This window comes from Saccopteryx leptura, chromosome 6 (assembly GCF_036850995.1).
Source record: "Saccopteryx leptura isolate mSacLep1 chromosome 6, mSacLep1_pri_phased_curated, whole genome shotgun sequence".
In the NCBI taxonomy this organism is placed as follows: domain Eukaryota; kingdom Metazoa; phylum Chordata; class Mammalia; order Chiroptera; family Emballonuridae; genus Saccopteryx; species Saccopteryx leptura.
The window spans coordinates 193,622,473-193,646,850 of record NC_089508.1 but is presented as its reverse complement, the minus strand read 5'-3'; the positions used below and the strand labels follow the sequence as shown (position 1 = coordinate 193,646,850).

Below are 24,378 nucleotides of genomic sequence, written 5' to 3'. Positions count from 1 at the left end.
TGACTTCAGAGTTGCGCTACGGTGCGGAAGGCAGCCCAGATCAACACGCAGCTAATTGAACGCCTTGACCTTTATCGTGGAAGTTTTTATGTTGAGGACAGCAGCTCCGGACAGCTCACCCTTTTTCCTTTTCTCAGCCTCGTCATGCCGAGAGCCGGGACCTGGGTTTCTGGAACCTCCCCACAGACCCCTTTCTAAACGGTTTCCGCGCCCGCAGGGTATGTCAGGACCCAGCCCGTTAATTCCGTCCTTTCCTCTGATTGACGTGGGGAGGATGGTGGCCGGCCACCCAGGGGGGATTAATTCCTTTTCCGATGTCCTTTCTTCTGTCTGCCCGGAGGCCCTGGCATCGGCCACGTGGTGAAAGTCATGAAATGAAAAGGAAGGTTCCGGGTTGGCTTCCCACTCGCCTACTGACGTTGTGAAAAACACACCGCAGGGATGGCCGGGGGCGGCCTCCTTCGGGACAAACGGGGCACTGAGCGCCTTTTCTGCGGGACTTCCTGGTGGAATCCGCAGTGGGCCTACTGTGCGCTGATGGGCGGGAAAGGCTCGCTGGTCACGAGGGCCCCCCCTCCCCGCTGCTGGAGGCCACCACGGTGGTCTCTGCAGCCCCTCGGTGTGTCTCTGTGAGGGTGAGTGCGTGCACGCACACTTCCTAGGATGCACAGAGGTTGTTGCTTTTTTATATATTTCAAACTGGCTGCTTGTTTTTTAAAACGTTTGCAAGTGTTTCCAAAGAAAGGAAAAACCTTTTCATCGGTGAATCCTTCGACCTTTTCTAGGCATAACAGAATCAGCCCAGGAGAGCAGCACCCAAAGATTGAGAGGCTCTGATGTACCTACATTTTCCCCCCAAAGGTACTTTTTTTGCAGAAGCCCTGATACAGATTACCAGTAAGGCTGGTACATAGAAGAAACAAATGAATATATATATTTTTTTACCATTTGTGGAAATTACAGTTTTGAAACCGGAAAGGCCTGTGTATCCCTCTCTGCTCTATTTTTGGATGGAATGGAGGAAGTATTTCAACAGGATTACTGCCTGTGGAGTGAGGAATTTCTTAGTATTTCGACCGACCGCCTGCTGATAAATTTATTTCCTTTGAGCTCCTCAAGTCATTACAAGAATCACCCAACAGTTTGAAATTGAAATTATGTCCTACCATAAAATGTCAGCTATCTGGCTTAAAAATATTACACACCATTAAAAAATATATAATTGCCACCCCCACCCCCCACCCCTTCCCGATGTTCAAACATCTCGGAATGACAGAGATGCACAAAGAGGAGCGTTCGAGGTTCAAGCCTTGCCGCGTGAGGAGCTAGCTGCCTTCTGTGTTACGTCCTTCGATCGTCCAGGCAAATGATCACATCACTGACCGCCCTGTTCTTTCTCTCCACCTCCTGGTCATTCTGGGGACATTTTAATGAGGCCGCCTGCATCTTGCTGCTGATGAATCCTGCCCCGGCGGGCTGGATTTCCTCCTCTGTTTGCTTATCTCAGCGTTCTGTTTCCTTAGAGAGAGAGAGAGAGAGAGAGAGAGAGCTGGGGACATTCCTCCTCGTGCGGTTGTGTAACAGCACAGCGGGGGCTGATGGAGCCTGGGGTCCCCTGCTGCGGGTGCCCTGTGTGGGTCAGTGTCACCACTGTCCACAGAGAAGAACTTGGCTCCATCGCAACTCCAGCCACAGCTCGGATGACTATCTCCAGCGTTTTATTGGACGGACCATGTGAAAAAGCCTGTGTGCTTCCGCCTGGTTCTGAAGCGCCCAGGGGTTTGGTGTCCTGGGCTTTTTAATGCGTCACTTGTGAGCATCCTGGGGGTGAAGGTGAAAAGGGGTGGGTAGGGAAGAGTGATGAGGGTGGGGGTGGTCAGTGGTCAGTGCCCTCTGGGCCCCGCCCCTTCAGGTCTACAGGGGGTTTGGGCCACTGAGACATGGACCCGGGGAAAAGACCACGCCTTTGTGAAGCGTGCTGTGTTCCAGCTGGAGCTTAAAGAGGTCGAGGAAGACGGATCTGTCCCTGTCTTCCTGTTGGGGACGTGCTGGGCTTGGTTCAGCATCTGTGACCGCAAGCCAGGGCTCGGGGGGTGTTTTACAGACTCGCCTGATTCACAGCTCATTGCTGAGCGTGGAGAGCGTCCTCACGAAGGAGCCCGTCTTTCCGCAGCACCCCCGAGGGTGTGAGGGCACTGCCTCCCCTTCCAGCCTGCAGGAAACAGGCGGAGGCCATGCCCGTGGGGGCCGGAGGGCATCCTCCGCTCAGGTCAGGGGACGGCAGGAGCCCCGTCTGTCCGGAAGGGCCGGCGCCTCGGGTCAGCAGTCCTTCTTCTCAGCTCTGCTCTATCTAGGCGGGGACCTCGGTGGACTCTGAAAGGACTCAGCTCATCCTTGTATAATTCTGCTTGTTTGGAACATGATTGTTTGGAAGAAAACGTAGAAGATGCCTTCCCGTGGCGCCTCTCCTTCCCATCCTCAGATTGCATGGGTCGGCCTGGCCTCGGGACCGGTCCGAAGGGAGGTGCCCTCGGGTGACTGGGGCAGAGGCTTTTCGCCTCCAGGAACCAGTGTCCAAACGGCAGCCAGCTGCCCTCCACCCTTCTTTCCTCATCCTCTCCTGGGTGCCCTCCAGTGTCCCCTTCAGGGTCCCTCCCCTTCCTACTGCTCACTGGCCACACCGCTGACGCCTGCCCGCAAAAGCCTGGCTCCCTCCGGGAGGACGTGGGGCCCCGTGGGGAGAGCGTGACCTTTGCAGACCGGGTCCCCGGGCTCCAGTGCTGGCCCTGCCGCTTCCCAGCTGGGCACCGTCGGGCAAATTCCGGGACCCCTCTGCGCCTCGGTTTCCTCATCCATAAAAGAGTGAAAATACTAGCACGTCCATGCTTAGCACCAACGGCTACTATTTCCTAAGTCGACTACTCGAGCGGTTTGATGGAGATGTAATTTATAGACACGGAGCCCACCTGTTGAAAGGTCTGTAATGCTGACCGAGTTGTGCGACCATCACCGTATTCTAATTTTTTGAACATCCCCGAGTGCACGGCAGACGTGCTGGCCTTTTCCATGCGCCCTGCCGCTGGTGGCCCTGGACCCGGTCCTGCTCCTGTCTGACAGGTAGCTCGGTACACCATCTCTTTCATAAAAGCTTTCGGCCGGGAAAGTGCCTGCTTCACAGGAATGTCTTGTCAAGTGACTGTGTGTTACTGTCACCAGGACACTGACGTGGATGCTCTGAAGATACCCGGTCCTGATGTCACCAGGATGACCCTTTGGTGGCCTGCCATTGTCACCCACACCCCCACCCCTGGCCTGCGGCTGCCCCTCTGTCCTCCTCCTCTGATTTTCTCATTTCGGGAATGTTACAGGAAAGGAGTCATACTCTAGGTGACCTTTTAGGACTGGAATTTTTTCTTTTTTTGTATTTTTCTGAAGCTGGAAACCAGGAGAGACAGTCAGACAGACTCCCGCATGCGCCCGACCGGGATCCACCCGGCACACCCACCGGGGGCGACGTTCTGCCCACCAGGGGGCGATGCTCTGCCCCTCCTGGGCGTCGCTCTGCCGCGACCAGAGCCACTCTAGCGCCTGGGGCAGAGGCCAAGGAGCCATCCCCAGCACCCGGGCCATCTTTGCTCCAATGGAGCCTTGGCTGCGGGAGGGGAAGAGAGAGACAGAGAGGAAGGAGGGGGTGGTGGAGAAGCAAATGGGCGCTTCTCCTATGTGCCCTGTCCGGGAATCGAACCCGGGTCCCCCGCATGCCAGGCCGACGCTCTACCGCTGAGCCAACCCGTGGAACTTTTTTTTCAGGTGGCAGTTCTGTGGCGCTTCACCCTGCCGGCTGAGCATCAGCCACTCGTGTCCCTTTCGATCACTCAGCAGTGCTCCACGGAGTGGATGGGCCACTCACTGTGTGGACAGTCCCCTCTCGAAGGACAGTGTGGGCTTGCGCCCGGTTGTTGGCTGTTGTTAGGACGAGAGCTGCTGTTGACCGAACATCTCGTCCAGGTTTTTGTGTGACCGTCAGTCATCGCTTCTTTGGGATGAGTGCCCTGGGCGGAATGGCCGGGCTGGGTGGCAGTTTATACGTTTAGTTTAACCAGAAACTGGCCAGCTTCTCTGAGTGGGCTGCATTACTCTCCACGTCCACCAGCCGCGTCTGGGTAACACACGGATCTGCCCTTACGCCTCCTCAGCCTTCGGTGGTGTCACTGCTTTTCATTCTCATAGGTGCATCCCAGTCACCCTGTGTGGTTTTAATTTGCATTTCTCCCACGGTGAACGGTGTGACCGTCTTCTCCTGAGCGTATTATCCATCGGGGGGGAGGGAGCCTTCCTTAAATGAGATAACCTGTTCTTTTTGTCCACTCTCTGTTTGGATTGTTTTGTACGGTGGATGGAGGAGGGTTCTCTCTGTATTTGAGATTCTAGTTTTTTTCTCAGAGACGTGGTCGGGCCGTATTTTCTCCTAATCTCCGCTTGTCTTTTTCACGGGGACTCTGGTAGAACAGAAGGGTTTAATTTCCACGAGGTTCCATCGGTCGCTTCTTCCTGTCTATGCATTGTGATTCTCGGGCGTCGGGTCTGCGACCCTGCTTGTCTTCAGATGCCAAAGATTTTTCTCCTCTATTTTTTTTTTCTCTAAACGATTTATGGCTTTACACCTAAATCCATGACGCATTTTTTTTAATTTTTTTATTTATTCATTTTAGAGAGGAGAGAGAAAGGGAGAGAGAGAGATACAGAGGGAGAGAGAGAGAAGAGAGAAAGGAGAGAGAGACAGAGAGAGAGAAGGTGGGGAGGAGCTGGAAGCATCAACTCCCATATGTGCCTTGATCAGGCAAGCCCAGGGTTTCGAACCGGCGACCTCAGCATTTCCAGGTCGACACTTTATCCACTGCGCCACCACAGGTCAGGCCCTGTGACGCATTTTGAGTTCCTGTTTATATAAAGTTGATGAAGGTTAGGTCGAGGCTCGTCCTCTTACTCTCCACGGGTGTGTCCAGTGGCTCCACGGGTTATGACGGCTGTCCTTCCTCCGTTGAATTTTTCACCTTTGTCAGAATCAGGGGGTCGTACTTGCGTTGGGCCCATTCTAGGTGCTCTATCCTGTTCCTCCGATCTAACGCACCTCTCTGCCCATACCATACTGTCTTGATTACTTGATTAATACATATTATATTAATCCTGTTATACAAGGGCAGGGCAGAAGTAGCTTTACAGTTACGAGTACCCGAGTTTATTCTTGTACTGTTATTTATCAACGATCGTATCACTTTCCACACGAACGCGTGTAAACCTACTTCGCCCCACCTTATAGGATAGATAGCTATGTAAGTCTGGAAATCCAGAAACAGAGGTCCCTTTTATTTAATTCCTCTTTTTAAAATAGTGTTGGGTATACTAGTTCTTTGCCTTCCCATAAACTTTAGAATAATCTTGTGTGTCTCTACCAAAAAAAAAAAAAAAAAAAAAAAAAAAAAAAATCTTCCTGGCATTTTAACGGAAAATTTCATTACCTTGTACGTGTAGTGGCGTAAAATGGACATCTTTTCTATGTTGAGCCTTCTCATCTATGAACATGGTATGTCTCTAGACATTTGTTTAGGTCTTCTTTGATTTCTGTAATCAGCATTTTATAATTTTCAGCATAAAAAGTCATGATATTTTTAGAAGGTTTATACCTAGGTATTTTACTTGGAAATGATTATCCATTGTGTCATGTTTCTAGTTTTGGTTTCCTGCGTGTTCATTGTTAGTTTATAGCAATGTGATTGATTGATCTTATATCTCGCGGTCTTGTTGGACTCACGCATTAGTGGTTCTAGCAGGGGCACGTCTGTGTCATTTTGTGTTTGTGTGTATGTATCTGCTTTGTGGGGTTTCCTACAGAAACAATCTGTCATCTACAAAGGGACAGTTTTGTTTCTTCCTATATGTAGGTCTTTTATTTATTTTTTCATTCTCATTTCAATGGGTAGAACTTAAATAAGAGTGATGAGAGCAAGCAACTTTGGTTACCCAATTTTAGGGAAAAAAGCATTCAGTTTTTAAGTTTCAGTATGATGTTATTTAGAGGTAGGTTTTAGTAGATGTTTTCTGTACAGTGAAACTTCCTCTCTGTTCCCAGTTGGGTGAGAGTTGAGTGTTTTGGTTTGTTGTTTTAATCATGAATGTGTGTTGGATTTTTGTCAATGCTTTTTTCTGTTTCAATTGACAGATCATAGAATTATTTAGCCCATTGATATTCTAAATTATGCTGATTTATTTCTTCAAATTTTGAAGCAGTTTTATGTACCTGGAATACATTTTATTTAATCCTGGCATATAATTCTTTCAATACAAACTAGATTTGATTTGGTAAATTTTGTTGAAGATTTTTGTGTCCAGGTTCAGTGGAAATAATGGTTTATGATCAACTTCTTTGTATTATTTTAACATGACTATATCAGGATAAAACTAGGCTCAAAAAATGAGTTGGGAAATGTTCCTTTCTTTCATGTTTTTTTTTTTTAAATTGTGTAAAATTGATGTGAGTTCTTTAAGTATTTGATAAAATTCTCCAGTATAATTATTTGCATCTGGAGATTTTTTTTTAAAGGAGCTTTTGGATTATAGGACTATTCAGTCTGTTTACCTTTTTCGATCTTGCTAGATAGAGGTTTGTCAGTTGTATTTTTTTTTCCATGAAGTACCGGCTTTTGCTCCATCAATTTTCTGTATTCTCTTTTTTCAATGTTATTGATTCTGTTTTATTATTTTTTTCCTTCGGCTTGCTTTGGGTTTATTTTAATCCTGATTTTCTTTTCTGTTTTTCTTTCCTTTTTTCTATTTTTAAGTAGCAAATTAGGTTATTGATTTGAGGCTTTTCTTTTTTTTTCTAATGTAAGTGTTTAGTGCTATAAATTTTCCTCTCAGCTTGGCTTTAGCTGTGTCCTACATATTTTTGACATCTTTATACTTTCATTCAGTTCAGTGTAGTTTTTAATTTCCTTTCAGACTTTTTCTTTTACTCATGGATTATTTAAAACTTTGTTTACTTTACAGATGTTACTTGAAGATTTTTCTGTTGTCTTTTTGTTGCTGATTTCTAGTTTGCTTCCCTTAGGGTCAAAGGATACACTCAGTATCAATTCAGTTCTTTTCAATGTATTGAGGTTTGTTTTTAGTTCAGGAACATATCATTGCAAGAGCCTAAAGGCAAAAGCATATGCGAATCTAGTCTTTTTTATTAAAGCCAGACACGTTGAAGAACTTTGGAAAAAAGAAAAGTAAAACAGTGCCGCTCGTTTCAATGATTTTTTTGTTTGTTTGTTTTGGATAGTATAGTTATTTTTCAAGAACACATCTGTGTGTTCTTGAAAAGCTCCGTATTCTAAAATGACAGAACTTCTGGGAGGAAAAACAGTGTTAGGGGCAGACCACCCAAAATGTGTGTAATCTGCAACCAGGGCACTATTAAAAATAGTATTCCTAGTAACTTTCTTAATTTGATAAAAAGCCTGCTGAGTTTCTTTATCTGCGCATGGCAGCTTACCTCCCTGGCGTGCTGTCCTGGGGAGTGAAATGTTCCCAAGGCCCCAAACCAGGCAGGGCTCGCACGGAACTCAGCAAGGTGCCACTTTAACTTTAGGGCTGCTACATTCGTTGTCATCATTGTTGCTGCTAATGGTTTCTTTTTTTTTTAGTTTTCAGGCTTATTTTTTAATACATGATAAAGATAGTCTGTGATGGCATTATAACATTAATATGCCGAGGGAAATCAAGTATATCATCTATACTACTTTCATAGTACAGTATACCAATCTCAGCTTTCTGTTTTATCAACCACCACTGTCGTGAATTGGGTCAAAGAGGTAAGAGCTTTAGCAACACTGACCATAGGCTATATTTTCCTCATTTGTTTAATATTGATCTCCCTTGACTAGAATATCAGCTACACAAAGATTTGATTTTTATTGTGCTTTATTCACCTCTGTACTCCCATCTCATGGGGGGGGGTGCCACTTAACAAACATTTGTTTAATAAAAGAACAACTAATTACATCAATATTTAGACTTCTCTGGAATTCTGAGATCATTGGAAATATGAACACCTGTGTTTTTTGTTTTTTTTTTAATTGAACAACTTCTTCGGCTTCATCGTTTTATATTTAAGACTGTGACCTGATTTATGTGTGTTATTTAGAAGGCCAAAAATAGATGTGTTTTGAATAAAGTTTAAGACCGAAAATTCCTTTAGGAGATGCGATTTTATTCAAGGATCGTTTTTTTTTTTTTTAATAGAATCTGATCTGTCGGTTGAACGTCGGTCCCGGGGACCACGCTGAGGACTCTAGGCACACACGCTGACTTGATCCTGTGTCAGCAGCCCCCAAGGGAGGCAGGTCTCAGCGTGGGTTCGGAGGGTGTCTTTTAGTTCTTGAACTGAGACCCTTCCAGGCGGTCCAAGAGGTCAAACACATTCTATAATACTATGAAGAACAGTTTTGCTTTTTCCCTGTGTTGAGACCTCACTGATGATGCAGAAGCCATCGTGAGAAGACCCTGGGCCCCGAGCAAGTGTGTCATTGACAGTGGTGACAAGTTCCTTCTTCATTAGTGCGGTCTTCTTCGTCACCACACGCCGCGGTGAAAATAAATCCGATTCCCAAGAATATCCTGGATGAAGTAGTAAAAAGAGATAATTTTACTAGATTCTGACTCTAACGCATGACTTCTAAATATTCTGTAGTGAAAGTGAGAATTGTGTACAACCCTTCGGCCGCATACTGAGGTGTGATGATGTCCTGAGGACAGTTCTCACCAGGCTAAGTCGCAAGCTCACCTGCTGCTTTACATGGCCCTACTTTTACTTTTATTTCTGTATTTTTCTGAAGTTAGAAGCGGGGAGGCAGACAGACAGATTCCCGCATGTGCCTGACCGGGATCCACCTGGCACGCCCATCTGGGGCGTTGCTCTGTTGCAACCAGAGCCATTCTAGCATCTGAGGCAGAAGCCACAGAGCCATCCTCAGCGCCCGGGCCAACTTTTGCTCCAATGGAGCCTTGGCTGAGGGAGAAGAGAGAGACAGAGAGGAAGGAGAAGGGGAAGGGTGGAGAAACATATGGGCGCTTCTCCTGTGTGCCCTGGCTGGGAATCGAACCCAGGACTTCCACACGCCAGGCCTACGTTCTACCGCTGAGCCAACCGGGCATGGCCCTACTTTTACTGGAAGTAGCAGTTCATAGACAAGCATAACTATTCAGAGCTGGGTATCTAGTAGCATTTTCTTTTGAAAATGATTAAAATAATGTTGCATCACTGAAAACAATTGACAGTATTTGTTACTAATAGTAAAAATAGAGCTCTTAAGCAAAAGTTAGACTTGTAGAAGTCTTCTGTGTGCCACCATGAGCTTGACAGTATCCCACTACTCAAGGACTTGTCTGCTGAGATAGGTAGCAGTATTAACATGTCACATTCTCTGTCTGACATAATGAAAGGCGTCCACCTTTGGAAGAGCTACGTAAGTCAGTGAACCAACAAAGGCGTGCGTGGGCGGAAGAGCCATTCAGGGCGCCAGTGAGGCCCAAGGATTTTAATGAAAGAAAGCACACACGTTTCACTAATAGAGTGCACGTTTTAAGAATATTCACAATCATCTGAAAAGGCTATTAGAATAGGCCTCCCTGTTCCAACCACATGTCGGAGAGGCTGGATTATTTCATCTGTCTGCGGTCAAAACGACGCAATTGCAAGAGATTGAATGCAGAAGCATCAATGGGAATCTCGTCTTTTGTTAAGCCAGACATCGAAGGAACTTGGAAGAAGAAAAAGTAAAGCGGTACCCCTGTTTTCAATATATTTTGGGGGGGCATAAGGTAGTTATTTTTCACAAGCATGCCTTTCGTTATAAGGTGTAGTCACTTTCATGTTATTATTATTATTACTATTTTTTTTTTCTGAAGCTGGAAACGGGGAGGCAGTCAGACAGACTCCCGCATGCGCCCGACCGGGATCCACCCGGCACGCCCACCAGGGGGCGATGCTCTGCCCATCCGGGGCGTCGCTCTGTCGCGACCAGAGCCACTCTAGCGCCTAGGGTAGAGGCCAAGGAGCCATCCCCAGCGCCCGGGCCATCTTTTGCTCCAATGGTGCCTCGACTGCGGGAGGGGAAGAGAGAGACAGAGAGGAAGGAGAGGGGGAGGGGTGGAGAAGCAGATGGGCGCTTCTCCTGTGTGCCCTGGCCGGGAATCGAACCCAGGACTTCCGCACACCAGGCCGACACTCTACCACTGAGCCAACCGGCCAGGGCCATGTTATTATTTTTAAAGGAATTAAGAAATACTTCAGGAGAGCTCAGTTTTACTTTCTAATACGATAAAAGATACAACTCGCCTAAGCGAGAAAATTTGCGGTTATTAATAATTTTTTTCCAAAGTTGCCAAGGGTTTCCTGAGACCAGGAAGTCTAAGAACCGCTGTTGTACAGGAAGTTGATCTTCCTGTTCTGTGTCCCGGGAAACCCGGGTGCGGGAAGCTGAGTTGCACAAGCTCCCAGGGCGCCCGCCCGCCGGTGGAGCTGAGGGGTCCAAACCCGGGAACCCGGGCAGTTCCTCTCGGCCCCCCTGAGACATCCGAGACCTCCCGCGGAGAACAGGTCGTGGCTTATATAACCTGGCTAAAATCACGAGGCCGGATCTGCGTGAACTGAGGTGCTTTTCCGATGTCATTTCCTGGGTCTGAGGCGAAATCCTCACCGTCCCCGGAGTCCCTGTTTCTGTGTCAGGACGTGTGACCTGAACTCACCAGGGAGCCTCGCAGCCGGGAAGGGCCAGTCACACCCTGAGCCGCTTTGCTTGGACTTTGTGGGGGTTTTTATTTAACCTGAGTTGTTGTTGTTTTTTTTTGTTTTGTTTTTTTGTTTTTTAGGATTACTTGAAAGAAAGATGGAGCTATATTCAGGGGGGAAAAAAAACGTTGGTTATTTCTGATAATGCTTCTCTTTCTTTGGCTGGCCTTTACTTTTTTCACTACCCACCACGGAGATGACGATTGAGTGCAATTCTAGTTGGAAATAAAATATTGAAGAGCTGAAAGCTTATTTCAGTTGGGAGGAAGAGGGGGGAATTGCTTTTATCCCGTGGCCTCTTCTTATTAATTCATATGCTGAAATAGATTAGCGCTGCGCGCGGGATCACACCGGTACATAAATACAGCCGCCCGTGTTCCCGTCAGCCGCGCGGCCGAGCCCTCTCCCCGAAAGCTGGAGTGGTTCCTGAGGGGGGAAGACGCTGAAAAGGGGGGGAGGGTCACCCCACGAGTTCCCTTAAATATGCTGTTCATTTGCGTTGATTTCAGAGGAAACAGAGATCATCAGTTTGCAGCCCTCTGACTGAATGCACTTGGCAAGCTGTTCCCAGTGCTGTTTTAACGGCAGTTTCAGGGACAGCCTCCTGCTCTGCTTGTTTTCACACGCCTGGATCCAAATACCAAGAACATACTTGCAGACGAACCTCTCTGCTCAGAGAAAACCCCACACGAAGGATGACGTGGGAGTGAGAGCTAGGCACATGCAAGCCGAGCCTCGGGCTGGTTTCTCCCTCCTGAGGCCGGTGCCCACCGGGGACCTCTGGGACGGAGACGCGGGGGACAGCGGTGAGCAGCCTGTCTCTTTCTTGCCGGCCCTGTGTGAATGGAGGCGTCCTGGTCCCTGGCTCCCCGAGCTCTGCCTCTACTCAGGCTTCCAGTCCCGGGCACCCTGCCAGGCCGTTCCTCATCCTCACTGGCCTCCGGGGGGGGGGGGCAGGGTGTCCCTGCAGTACACCTTTCACAGACAGACAGACAGACAGACAGGCTTACACACACACACGCGTCCACTCCCTAGTTGAAGTGCAGGAGTGTGTTTATCTCCAGACACTCCCACTTGTCATACAGGATGGGACAGTTCTCCAACAAGCCTTGAGGACAGAGCTGAAGCCCCACAAAGACGTCCCCGAGCCCTGGCCTTTCTGCCTGACTTGGGTGGGACCTCAGCCCCCGGGGAGGCTGATCTGTCTGCGGCCCTGGGCACCTCAGCCACGGGGAACCCCACGCCCCGGAACCTTCAGCAAGGGGCCCCATCAGACAAGACCTTCACGCCTTCGTGTCCTCCTCCCCCCTGACATCGCCCGTGGTTTGTGGACCAGCTCCTCGCTCCCTGGACCATGTGGCTCCTCAGGGCAGGGACAAGCGGTGTCCCCAGTGCCCAGCAAGCAGGAGGCACTCGGGGAAAGCTTGATGCCTTCGTCACTGAGGAGCAGGGGCCACCCTGGCCTCATGGGCAGCCTCCTGTCCTGGGCGGAGCTCTGCACACAGTGAGGAGCCGGCCGGCGAGGGTCTGCTGACCGGTGGTCGGAGAGGCTGCGTGCAGAGCCTGTCGGGCGTCCACCGCTCTCCCAGTGTCTGTCCCCGCCGGCAGGGCCCCCGGGGAGCGGAGTGACACGGAGAACCCCTGGGCCTGCGTCTTCTCGCCACCGTGGCTTGAGCCGTGTTTATTACGTCTGAAGCCAGATACACGTTTGCTCGGTTGTAACTCCCTTTTAACCTGGAATTTCTGACACTTGCTGATTTCTATAAGGCGGAAGTGGAAACATACATAGAAAGTGACCTATAGAGAAGTTGGCTACGTTTTTTTTTGTTATTAGGTTCACAGAATATGGTGGTGCATCTTGCTCTGCTGGAAGGTGTCTGTCGCTGGAAGATGTTTATAAATATTTCTGACAAGCCAGGAGAACGCAGCCCGAGAACGAATTCTTAAGCGTAGAGCCGCCGCCCCTGCCGTCTGCCATGCCAACGTCATGCCCCCTTCTCTCTCTCCTCCTCTCCCGTCCTCCCGCCGGCGTTAGCCACCGAAGGCTCTGCGTAGGCCGTTAGAATCAGCTTGTCCCTCTAGAGCGGACAGCGGACTTTGTCCTAAGACAGGACATCCTGCCGCATTGAAATGTCACCTTCCCATCTCTGCCTGTTTCACTGTAGCAACGTGTCTCATCGTGCGTTTAAATTTTTATCTCAGAAACCCATTTGAAAGGTATGACTGTTTTCTTTAGAGAGATTAATATTACCGTTACGGAAACAGCACAGCACCCACGGTGAGATGAAAGCCCTGGCTTTTCAATAGGGTGGATGTAATAACCTGCCAGCAGCCGAAATTTGAATTGGCTGTGTTTACCAGGAAAGGATCCTCTGCCCATATTTTTCAGAAGAGTTGTTCTCAAAATGATACATTATGCCCCGTGCTTTTTTGTTTCTCCCCGGGTTTTGAAAAATGAAACTTTCCCTTAGTGGGAAATGCATAAGCTTGGGGGCATGAACATGTTTGAATGTGATATAAAAGGAGTTTTGAAAGGAAGATGAGTGGTTTAAAACCGGAAGATTAGTCGCCCTGGGAAGTTCCGCTGTCAGGAAGCGGAGTTCAGCCACCGAAGGGTCCCGCTCCCGCTGATCGCCGGGTTCACGCAGCTCTTCCTGCGTCTCCCCACGGGGCCCCACCTGCGTGTGGACCGGCCGGACACCCGCCCCCCCCCCGTCATCATGGTCCCCGAGGTCCAGAGCAGGCAGGGCTCGTCCGCTGTGGACCCCTTGTTCGGGGTCCGGTGGAGTCCTCTGCGAAGCAGAAGTCAATGATTACTTCTCGAGTCACCATTGCTTTAAAACAGGGGGGAAGTTCCATGTGGAAGTCCCGGGTTCGATTCCCGGCCAGGGCACACAGGAGAAGCGCCCATCTGCTTCTCCACTCCTCCCCCTCTCCTTCCTCTCTGTCTCTCTCTTCACCTCCCGCAGCCGAGGCTCCATTGGAGCAAAGTTGGCCCGGGCGCTGAGGATGGCTCTGTGGCCTCTGCCCCAGGCGCTAGAATGGCTCTGGTTGCAACAGAGCAATGCCCCAGGGGGGGGAGGAAGGCGGAAGTCGGGGAACAGGTGACGGCTGGCCCAGCCCCCAGCTCTTTCCTTGGCCGGGTCTGAAGAAGAGCTTCGTGGCGTCTAGTAGTCGGTTCCTGTTCCTTCTGCCGAGGATGGGTTTCCGGTGGTGGATCCTCCATTTCCCACCCTGAGCAGACAGAGCCCCACGGCCGTCCGCCCTCCCCGTGGCGGGAAGCCTGGACCCACGGGGACGCGGCTCTGCCTCCTGGCCCCTTGTCCCACGACCGCGTGTCCCCACGGGGCCGGCTGTTCCTGCCGTGGCACGTGGGGCGTGGCGCCTTTTTAGATGAGACAGGTTATCTTCACGTGGGGCAGGAAAGGTAGATGCATTCACGTTATATCCAAAAAAAACCCCCAAAACCTTAAAAAGTCCATTCAAGGAAGTGACTGCTCTGTCATAAAATTACGATGTTGTCTTGAGAGAACACGAAGTCCATCCCTCTCCTCTGGCAGGACCTCACATCCGGGTTATCCAGACAGACGAGCCTCGCTCTCCTTCATAAGTGACGGGTGTTCTATTTAAAAGTATGTGGAAATGGAAATTTCACGGTTTTTCCTTCGTCATTCGTTCCAGGGTCGGATGATGTTCGTCGTGAGAATGCAGACGCACACGCCCTCTCTGCTCATGTTTCCTGAGGAAGGGGAGATCTTCTAGTTATTATTGGGGGACACGCATGTGCGTGCACACACACACACACACACACACACACACTGCCCCCTGGCTTTTTCCCAGGGCAGAGGTTGACCATCTTATCTGAGAGGTAGCTCAATCATTTTTGTCTTGATGGACTTTTCAGACTTTTTTTTTTCTTTTTTTCTGTTCCATTTAAGGCACATGAAGATCACACACTTTCCTCGGGTTCTGTGCCGACCCGACCACAAACACTTTGGTTTTTCTCTCTCTCTCTCCGAGGCACCTGTGTTTTGTCACCTTTACGCCTCTTTTCATTTCATGACCTGCTGTGCATATTTCAGCAGTCAACAGTGAGCTGGGCTCAGAGAGAAGGCTGTGCTATTCTGCACGTTGGCTAATCAACATGAAAACACTTGAGGGGATCATTGTAACGTTAGACACCGAAAGTTCTGGGGTGTTGACACGTTTGGCTGCCCTTCTTCCTAATGTAGATGCTGGCACCTGAGCTAAACCACAGTTCTACGATCACGTGTACCACAAGATGTTGTGCTGGCCGGGTATATATCAGACTGCTCTTTGTAAGGGTCTCTTTTCCTACTGGACCCCAGCCAGTATCCAGCATACTTTCTGCAGAGGACAGGCGTGTTTAGAACACTATGAATTCAATGAAAAAAAAAAAAAAGAATTACAGCAGCGTTTACATACAAAACCATCACATCATATCATATATGAAACTGATGATACTCTTGTCAATTGCAAAACCAAATTTAGCCCTGGCTGGTTGGCTCAGTGGTAGAGTATCAGCCTGGCATGTGGAAGTTCCGGGTTCGATTCCCGGCCAGGGCACACAGGAGAAGCGCCCATCTGCTTCTCCACCCCTCCCCCTCTCCTTCCTCTCTGTCTCTCTCTTCCCCTCCCGCAGCCGAGGCTCCATTGGAGCAAAGTTTGCCCGGGCACTGAGGATGGCTCCATGGCCTCTGCCTCAGGCATTAGAGTGGCTCTGGTTGCAACAGAGCAACGCCCCAGATGGGCAGAGCGTCGCTCCCTGGTGGGCATGCCGGGTGGATCCCGGTCGGGCGCATGCGGGAGTCTGTCTGACTGTCTCCCCGCTTCTCACCTCAGAAAAAAACAAAAAACCCCACCAAATTCAAATTCTTGAGTGTCTCTCTTAAAACTTTTTTCTTTCAAAAAGATGAACTTCCAGTGACTCACTCTTGTAAGACACTGGAACCGGATGAGGTGACACTTCCTTTTCTGCTGTTTAAATGTGGCGCCCGTGGCCGGACGTCCCAGGGAGCTCTCACCGCTGCAGCCAGCGCGGTTCCGCGTTGTCAGCCTGCTGGGGTCCCGGGCGTGGACGGCGCGGCTGAAGCCCGTAGCAGATGGGGAAGCCGGGCATTCGGTGGGTACTCGGAACCTCAAAGCGCGCTGGAGCTGGAGCCCGGCGCACGTGCTGGGCCGCGGGAGCGGGGTGGGTGGGGTGGGGTGGGGGGGTGGGGGGGGTGGGGGGGTGGGGGGGGGGTGGGGGGGGTGGGGGGGGTGGGGGGGGCGGTCTTGGACCGGGACAGCGATCGAGCCCGGCCTTGGGGTCGGCGATGCACCTGCGGGACCTCACACCGTTCCGGAGTCAGACCCAGGCGGAGACCTCTGCTGGGACGGCACCGTCTCCCTCTCCCTCTCCCTCGCCCCCGGCGCTGAGTGCAGAGTCAGGGGGGTCTCGCGGACAGAGCGTGGTGCCCGTCGGAGATCTCAGTCTCCTCCCCGACACCTCCGTCGCCGTCACCCCGTGGTGGTGACACAGTCCAGCGCGGCGTCTCCCTTGCCGCCGGGATACTGGTTTAGAGCCTCCCCTGGCCGCCCACCAACACAATCGCTAGTCCCTTGCCCCCCACCCCCGACCCTCACCGCCTTGGAGGGCGTTGGCCTGGGGCACCGCGGTGGCCTCCCGGCCGGGCCGGCTCTCACCTCTCTGGCCCCTCTGGACTCCTTCTCCACATTGTGGTCAGGACGAGCTGTGCACCACGGTCCCCCTCGGAGGCTGTCTGCTGCCCGGCTGGGACAGCAGCAGCGAGTGGCCACCACCGTGCTGAGACCGACAGCGCCGTGGACGAAAGCCTCTGAATAGGGTGATCGAGGGATTTATTATTCACATGAGAACACTGGGTGGAGCAAGCCGCCCTGGATGTCACCCGGGGACGGGGTGGGCACCAGGATGAGTGCACGGGCTCCCCTGCTCTGTGCGCCCCTCCCACCTGCACAGCGCCCCCCCCCCCCAGGCTCGGTTTCCAGGCTTCTTGTCTCCTCAAGGTCGTGGGCCCCCCTCCCACGAGCTGGGGGTTCGACTCGACTGAACTTTGAGCTCTCGGCCGCTGCAGGGTCCTCACCGACCTGGTTAAATCTCCCTGTTAGAGGCGCTTACACTCCCAGATGCAATCTAAACACTGGTTTATCCGAGTGAGTGCTAGTGAGAGAGGGGTAATACTGCGTCATCGATACACGGGCCGTGAGATTCAATGGCAGAACACACTCTGTAATTAAATTCTACACAGCCTGACCAGGCGGTGGCGCAGTGGGTAGAGCATTGGACTGGGATGTGGAAGGACCCAGGTTCGAGACCCTGAGGTCTCCAGCTTGAGCGCGGGCTCATCTGGTTTGAGCAAAGCTCACCAGCTTGGACCCAAGGTCGCTGGCTCAAGCAGTGGGTTGCTCGGTCTGCTGAAGGCCCACGGTCAAGGCACATATGAGAAAGCAATCAATGAACAACTAAGGTGTCACAATGAAAAAACTAATAATTGATGCTTCTCATCTCTCTGTTCCTGTCTGTCTGTCCCTATCTATCCCTCTCTCTGACTCTCTCTGTCTCTGTAAAATAAATAAATAAACAACAACAACAAAAAAATTAAATTCTACACAGTCAGCACAAAAGGGCCCAGCTGTCTACGCCGCCGTTTGAAGTAAGAATAGTCTCGATTTCAACACTTGATATCCTATTTGATGCCTAATTTGTTTTGTGTGTGTGTTGTTTTTTTTTAAAAAAAAAAACACAATAATTTCATTTAAAAAAGTCTAGTCAAGCAGTTCCACCAATGTATCAACCTTCTTCTTGAGAAGAAAGTCCCCTTACTGAGAGACGGGGGACAGTGACTTAGGTAGAGTTGGAGACTCTGGAACGGACCGTCCGGGTTTTACAGTGTGATGTTTCCGCTTCTGTCTGGGTGGGTGGCCCTGAGCAAGTTCCTCAGCTGCCCTGTGCCTCTCTCGAGCCATGTGTCATAGGACTGTAATAACGGCGTCGGTTTTATGGGCTTGTGAGAATTAAATAAGGTAACACACGTGAAGCACTGGCAACAGTTTCCAGCACGTAGCAAATACCGAGTCCTAGCAACTGCTGTTGTTGTTATTATTATTATTATTATTATTATTATTATATTTATTCACTCAACAAATACTTACTCTCTACTCTCTTCCTGGCATTGTACCTGGGTGCCGGGAATGCACAGGGTATATAGTCCGGGAACACTTTGGTTTCAAAACCTGCTAGGCGTTGACTGGAGCATCAGATGCCAGGGTTGGTCAGGGCCTGTGGGTGGGGAGGAGCTTTGTGAACTGGACGCTGTGCAGAGCCCCGAGGGAGGGGGGCGTCCCGGTGGACGAGGGCTCAGCGTGGCCTGAGAGTTACAAAGCCGTGTGTGCTGGAGCGCTGATGGGCGGGCGCTGAGCGGGTCAGAGGCCTGGACGGTGGGCAGGGAGCAGATGAGGCAGGTGTGCTGTGGGGACGTCATTAGCAACCTGAGCAGTTATCTGAGCTGTTTATTTTACTGATAGGGAAACAGAACCCCCCCCCCCCCCCGCGCGCCTGCTGATCAGGGCCGTGCACCTAAATTAGTGGTGGGGCAAGAATTAGAAGCTGAGTATCCTCTGTGGACATATTTTTTTAAAAAAATTATGGAAGCATGCATCCAAAAAGTATACCAGTCACATGTAGGATGGCTTTCTGTGAGTTTTCACAGAATAAGTACCCTGCCTCCCCCCACCCCCCGCCCCATCGTCACCTAGAGAAGTAGGTCTGACCCGGGTTCGGTATCCGTCACCCTCCCCTTCCCCCCCACCCCCAAAGGCAGTGCTCATCCTGACCTCCGACACCACACTGCATATCAGTGCTGTCGGGATTGGAACTTCCACGAACCCCTGGATGGAAACGCGTGGAGTGAATTTCCTTCTGTCTGGCTTCTCACCCCCCGCCTGTCCCGTGAGCTTCATCAAAGCTGTGGGTTGCGTGTAGCAGTAGCTGACTCATTCCCGATGCTGGGTAGTGTCCCTTGTACGGAGGATACACACAGGTCTCCAGTTGGCCGCCCGTGAGAGGTGGCTGGAAGGGGCCACGTGTGTGCGGGGACAGCTCATTGTGATGATGCATGTATTAATTTTGCTTGTCCTAGTTAACTTTCTAAAGGAGAAAGGGAAGGTGATATCAGGGCATTTCTCTTTCAGAGCCCGGGGACAGACCCTTATTGTTACTCTAGGAACAGAATGCCTGGTGACACAGCCCAGGCTGGTATGAGCAGAGATCGACTCCTATGCCCCTTTGATAAATAAGAACTCACCGTAAGTGGGAACAGCCGTGATGAACTTCTCAGACGCTTTCAAGGGGTGCTATCAGCTTCTGAGATATTATTATCTGGGGTGTTGCAGGTTTCCAGGGGGTCAGGGATTATTTGCTACTTTTCATTGGGTCAAATAGCCATCATTGCTACTTCTAAAAATGAGGTCCCGTTTAAACAAGCGATTAAGCGGATGAATGCCATTTTCCTGTGTACTTGACTCAGGGTTTTTTATTTTTATTTTTATGTTTATTTTTCTTCCTCCTTTTTTAAAATATATTTCAGACGACGTCGTGCCGTATTTTAAAACGGAGCCGGGCCCGCCGCAGACGCACCTGGAGGGGAACCGCCTGGTCCTCACCTGCTTGGCCGAGGGGAGCTGGCCCCTGGAGTTCAAGTGGCTGCGCAACAACACCGAGCTCACCGCCTACACCAGCGAGTACAAGTAATTGACGGCTTCACAGTCAGACTCCCCCCTTTGCAGGGGGACGGGCTGAGCACGTTCACCCGGGTGGCCACCGTCGCAGAAGGGGAGGGGGGTGCAGATAACTGGGATTCACTTTCGGAGGCACCGGGATGAAAAGAATAGGTTTGAGCCAGGTGGTTAGAAACGAGGTGGGCTATTCTCATATGGGTCGGATGTGTACACCCCGAGGAAGCCTGTCGTTGTCTCGGTGACAGGGAGCCCGTGAGGGAGATGACCCCACCAGAACAGCGGCACGGGCGGGCAGTGGAGTGCGAATCGCCGCTTTGGGATGGCAAATCTGCCTCCTTGGGGGAGGAGGCCAGCCCTCCCCCACACACACACACACGCCGGTCGTGCCCCCATCTGAGGAGCACCCACGTTCAAACAGAAGCTTGAGATGGGTAGTGGGCAGGGCTGTGTGGTTGAAGGAACGCCATTGGTGAGCTTGCAGGGTTGGGGCAGGAGAGAAGAAGCCACGGGGGGGGGGGTGGGCATGGGGAGGGCACCTGCATTCAGCAGCAACACCCACCTGCCGGCCCTGGCTGGTTGGCTCAGTGGTAGAGCAAGCGTCGGCCTGGCGTGCAGAAGTCCCGGGTTCGATTCCTGGCCAGGGCACACAGGAGAAGCGCCCATCTGCTTCTCCACCCGTCCCCCTCTCCTTCTCTCTGTCTCTCTCTCCCCCTCCCGCAGCCAAGGCTCCATTGGAGCAAAGTTGGCCCCGGGCGCTGAGGATGGCTCTGTGGCCTCTGCCCCAGGTGCTAGAATGGGTTTGGTTGCAATGGAGCAATGGCCCAAATGGGCAGAGCATCACCCGCTGGTGGGCCTGCCGGGTGGATCCTGGTTGGGCACATGCGGGAGTCTGTCTGACTGCCTCCCTGCTTCTCACTTCAGAAAAATCCAAAAAAAATCCAAAAAAACAACCAGTTCCACGTCACATGGACACACAAAGAACAGGTTTCTTATTTGACTGCCAGCATTGAACAGGGCAAGAAGTCAGAGGAGAATGTGCTTCCAGCCACTCCCGACCAGTCCGCGGGCCCGGCCAGCCAGGTCTGCCGCCCCACAAGGAGCAGGCAGTGGGCAGCGTGACCCTCCGGGCAAGGCACAGCCAGTCCAGGCCTCAGCACTCCCTGGTCCCCCCCTCAGGAAGCTCACACTTGCCCTGCTCAGTTCCATCATCCCGCCCTGTGTGGACATGAGAGCGTGTGGCCGCCCCCTCCGGGACCAGGCCTGTTCTGTGAGAGCGTCAGCCGTCGGGAGCGATACATGTACTGCGGTGGCGAAAAGCTCGCTGACCTCGAGCAGACCTGGCTTCGAATCCCAGCTCCCCACCAGCGAGCAGGATGGGTGCCCTCAGCAGGGTGCCCGTGAACCCCACTTTCAGAGTCTGCCGAGGGCTGGTCACACCTTGCCGTGGCGTTGGGAGCCGGAGCAGGCTCCGACGTACGTACACCACCTACCATCTAGCTGCTAGTGGGTCCTCGACAATGTCACGTGTTATCGTAATGTGACGTTACGGGCGTGCTTTGTTAGGAGGGGTGTGCAAGAAAGAAAAAGAACGGAACTTGGACCCCTACATGATTTATGGGCTTTAATAGCGGGTGGCTTGAGTTCAGATATTTCTGTTCAACTTTCTGTCTGTGTGACTTTAGACAAGTTACCCACCCAGAGCAATCGTACTGTTCTCACCTGTAAAATAGGTGTAACAGAGCCCATCTCAGAGGCGTCTCATAGAAAGTAAATGAGGATGTTTTCGCGCCCCAGGGAGAAAGGAACGACGTTTTAAAACAGTGGTCCCCAACCTTTTTTGGGCCATGGACCGGTTTAACGTCAGAAAATATTTTCACGGACCGGCCTTTAGGGTGGGACGGCTAAATGTATCACGTGACTGAGACAAGCATCAAGAGTGAGTCTTAGACGATGTAACAGAGGGAATCTGGTCATTTTTTAAAAATAAAACATCGTTCAGACTTAAATATAAATAAAACGGAAATAATGTAAGTTATTTATTCTTTCTCTGCGGACTGGTACTGGTCTGCGGCCTGGGGGTTGGGAACCACTGTTTTAAAAGAATCTAGATTGTTGCCTGACCAGGTGGTGGCGCAGTAGATAGAGCGTCGGACTGGGATGCGGAAGGACCCAGGTTCGAGACCCCGAGGTCGCCAGCTTGAGCGCGGGCTCATCTGGTTTGAGCAAAAAGCTCACCAGCTTGGACCCAAGGTCGCTGGCTCGAGCAAGGGCTTACTCGGTCTGCTGAAGGCCCACGGTCAGGGCACATATGAGAAAGCAATCAATGAACAACTAAGGTGTCACAACGAAAAACTGATGATTGATGCTTCTCATCTGTCTCCATTCCTGTCTATCTGTCCCTGTCTATCCCTCTCTCTGACTCTCTCTCTCTGTCTCTGTAACAAAACAAAACAAAAAAAGAATCCAGATTGTTCATCCTGGTGAAAAGACGTAGGGGTTGGATGGTCTGTAATGTGGTCTTCGCTCTGGGCTCCACGGCCACCACGATGGTAGCAAAGGAATTGTGTCCTTAATCTTCAACCTCCTCTTCCTTGTTTTCTGACACGGGCCGCCTGGGAGCGCGCTGTGCGCAGGCGCGGGCCAGTTCCCGTCCTGGGGCTGTTTCTCCCGTCTGGGCACAGAAAGGCGCGCCTTTCCCCCGGAGTCTCCCCGCCCCGCTCCACCTCGGGGCGCGCGCACGCACACACGCACGCGCACGCACAGTTCAAATCATTTGCCTTAAACAGAACCCTGGGCTCTTTGGACAAAACCCACAGAGGAGCCCGTCGCCTTTCACGCTAGACACGTTTCTTGTTAGGTACCAAGTGTGACACTCGAAAGGGGGCATTTTGACCCACCTTGGAGTTTTCTCAGTTGAGATCTGCTTGTGCAGACGGGCAGCCCGAGCTCAGCCAGGCTTTGATTAACCACCTTCCCTGTCCTGTCCCCCCCGACTGTCATCAAACCGTGGGCGGTGCCTCGGGGAACGTCCCCCCCTGCCCCCCGCCCCCCCCCCCCCCCCCCCCCCCCGAGCTGAGCTTGCTGGACCGCCTGCTCTGTGGCTCTGCGTTGACCGGGATTAGCATGGGAGTGTCCAGGGCTCCTTTGAAATTTAACACAAGTTGGGAGACAGTCTTCTCTGCAGTGCACCCTGCCTGCATCTCCCCCGACCCGGTCACAGGCGTCAAGGAGGAGGGGCGTTAAGTCCTGCTTCCACTGTAGATCCCTGTTCTGTCTTGATGTAGAAGGAACACACACTGTAGGACAGGGGTCCCCAAACTACAGCCCGCGGGCCACATGCGGCCCCCTGAGGCCATTTATCCGGCCCCCGCCGCACTTCCGGAAGGGGCACCTCTTTCATTGGTGGTCAGTGAGAGGAGCATAGTTCCCATTGAAATACTGGTCAGTTTGTTGATTTAAATTTACTTGTTCTTTATTTTAAATATTGTATTTGTTTCTGTTTTGTTTTTTTACTTTAAAATTAGATATGTGCAGTGTGCATAGGGATTTGTTCATAGTGTTTTTTATAGTCCGGCCCTCCAATGGTCTGAGGGACAGTGAACTGGCCCCCTGTGTAAAAAGTTTGGGGACCCCTGCTCTAGGAGGTTGGTGCTTTATGCTTTCTGAAATATTCCCGCCGAGGACGCTTTCGTTAACTTTTGCTAAAAAAAACCGACACAACACGTTCTTCTTCGGTGGCCGGAAGCACCTCCGTTTCATTCCCGCATGCGCCGGCTGCGGCTGTGCACCAGCCCCCCTGGGCTGGCTGGCTGGCTCGCTGCTTCCGCGTGTGTTTAGATTTCAGTGACCTGTACACGAGCACGTGGTCAGTACTTCCTCTTCTTTCTGTTGTGGTTTCTATCTAATTCTGCCCCTTCCAGTAGTGAATAACCTTTTCGTTTAATGAAAGAATTTGGAAAAAAAAAAAAATAATGAAGTATTTGAAAAAAATTAGTCACGTCCATCTCATCAAGAAACACATCTCTGCCTGACCAGGCAGTGGCGCAGTGGATAGAACCTTGGTGTCAGACACTGCGGACCCAGGGTCAAAACCCCCAAGGTCACCGGCTTGAGCGCGGGGGTCGCCAGCTTGAGTGTGAGATCATAGATATGACCCCATGGTCTCTGGCTTGAGCAAGGGGTCACTGGCTTGGCTGGAGCCCCCCCCCCCCCCTCAAGGCACATAGGAGAAAGCAATCAATAGAAAACTAAGGTGCTGCAACTGTGAGTTGGTGTTTCTCATCTCCCTTCCTGTCTTTCTCTTTCTCTCTTTCCCTTATATACACATGCTAAAAAGAAAAAAGAAAAAAGAAACACATAATCTTCCTAAATTTTTAATATTTAATCATTATTTTTCAAATAATGTAATGAATTTATTGTGTTTTGATTAACAGTGAACATGTAACCCAGAAGAAATTTTTTTTCCCAGCACTTTGAATCTTTTGGTCAAAGGAAATTATCTTTAAATTGCTATACATATGTGTGTTCTTATTTCAGAGAAGTATGATGGGGAATCAGTGTGTATCTTTCAGGCGTAAAAATAGTTACATTAGAATACATTTCTGTGGGGCAGACAGATTTTTAATGCTCAAGTTCAAAGAGTAAAAAGAAACAATATGAAAGTATTGGTCACAGGGTTCATCTCTTTGAAAAATGGATAATGTGGACATCAAAACCACTATATTACTTAGAGTCCACTGGCTACCTTTAAAACAGTGGTGTAACAG

At 50.9% G+C, this 24,378-nt stretch overlaps 1 protein-coding gene across 1 annotated transcript in view; it reads left to right on the top strand.

The window, feature by feature from the left end:
- SDK1 (sidekick cell adhesion molecule 1) overlaps positions 1-24,378 on the top strand; it is a 787,316-nt gene that overhangs the window by 292,951 nt on the left and 469,987 nt on the right. Inside the window, exon 2 of the mRNA XM_066342466.1 lies at positions 19,462-19,621. The gene's annotated coding sequence lies outside the window, so the exon portion shown is untranslated. The remainder of the gene's footprint in view (positions 1-19,461; positions 19,622-24,378) is intronic.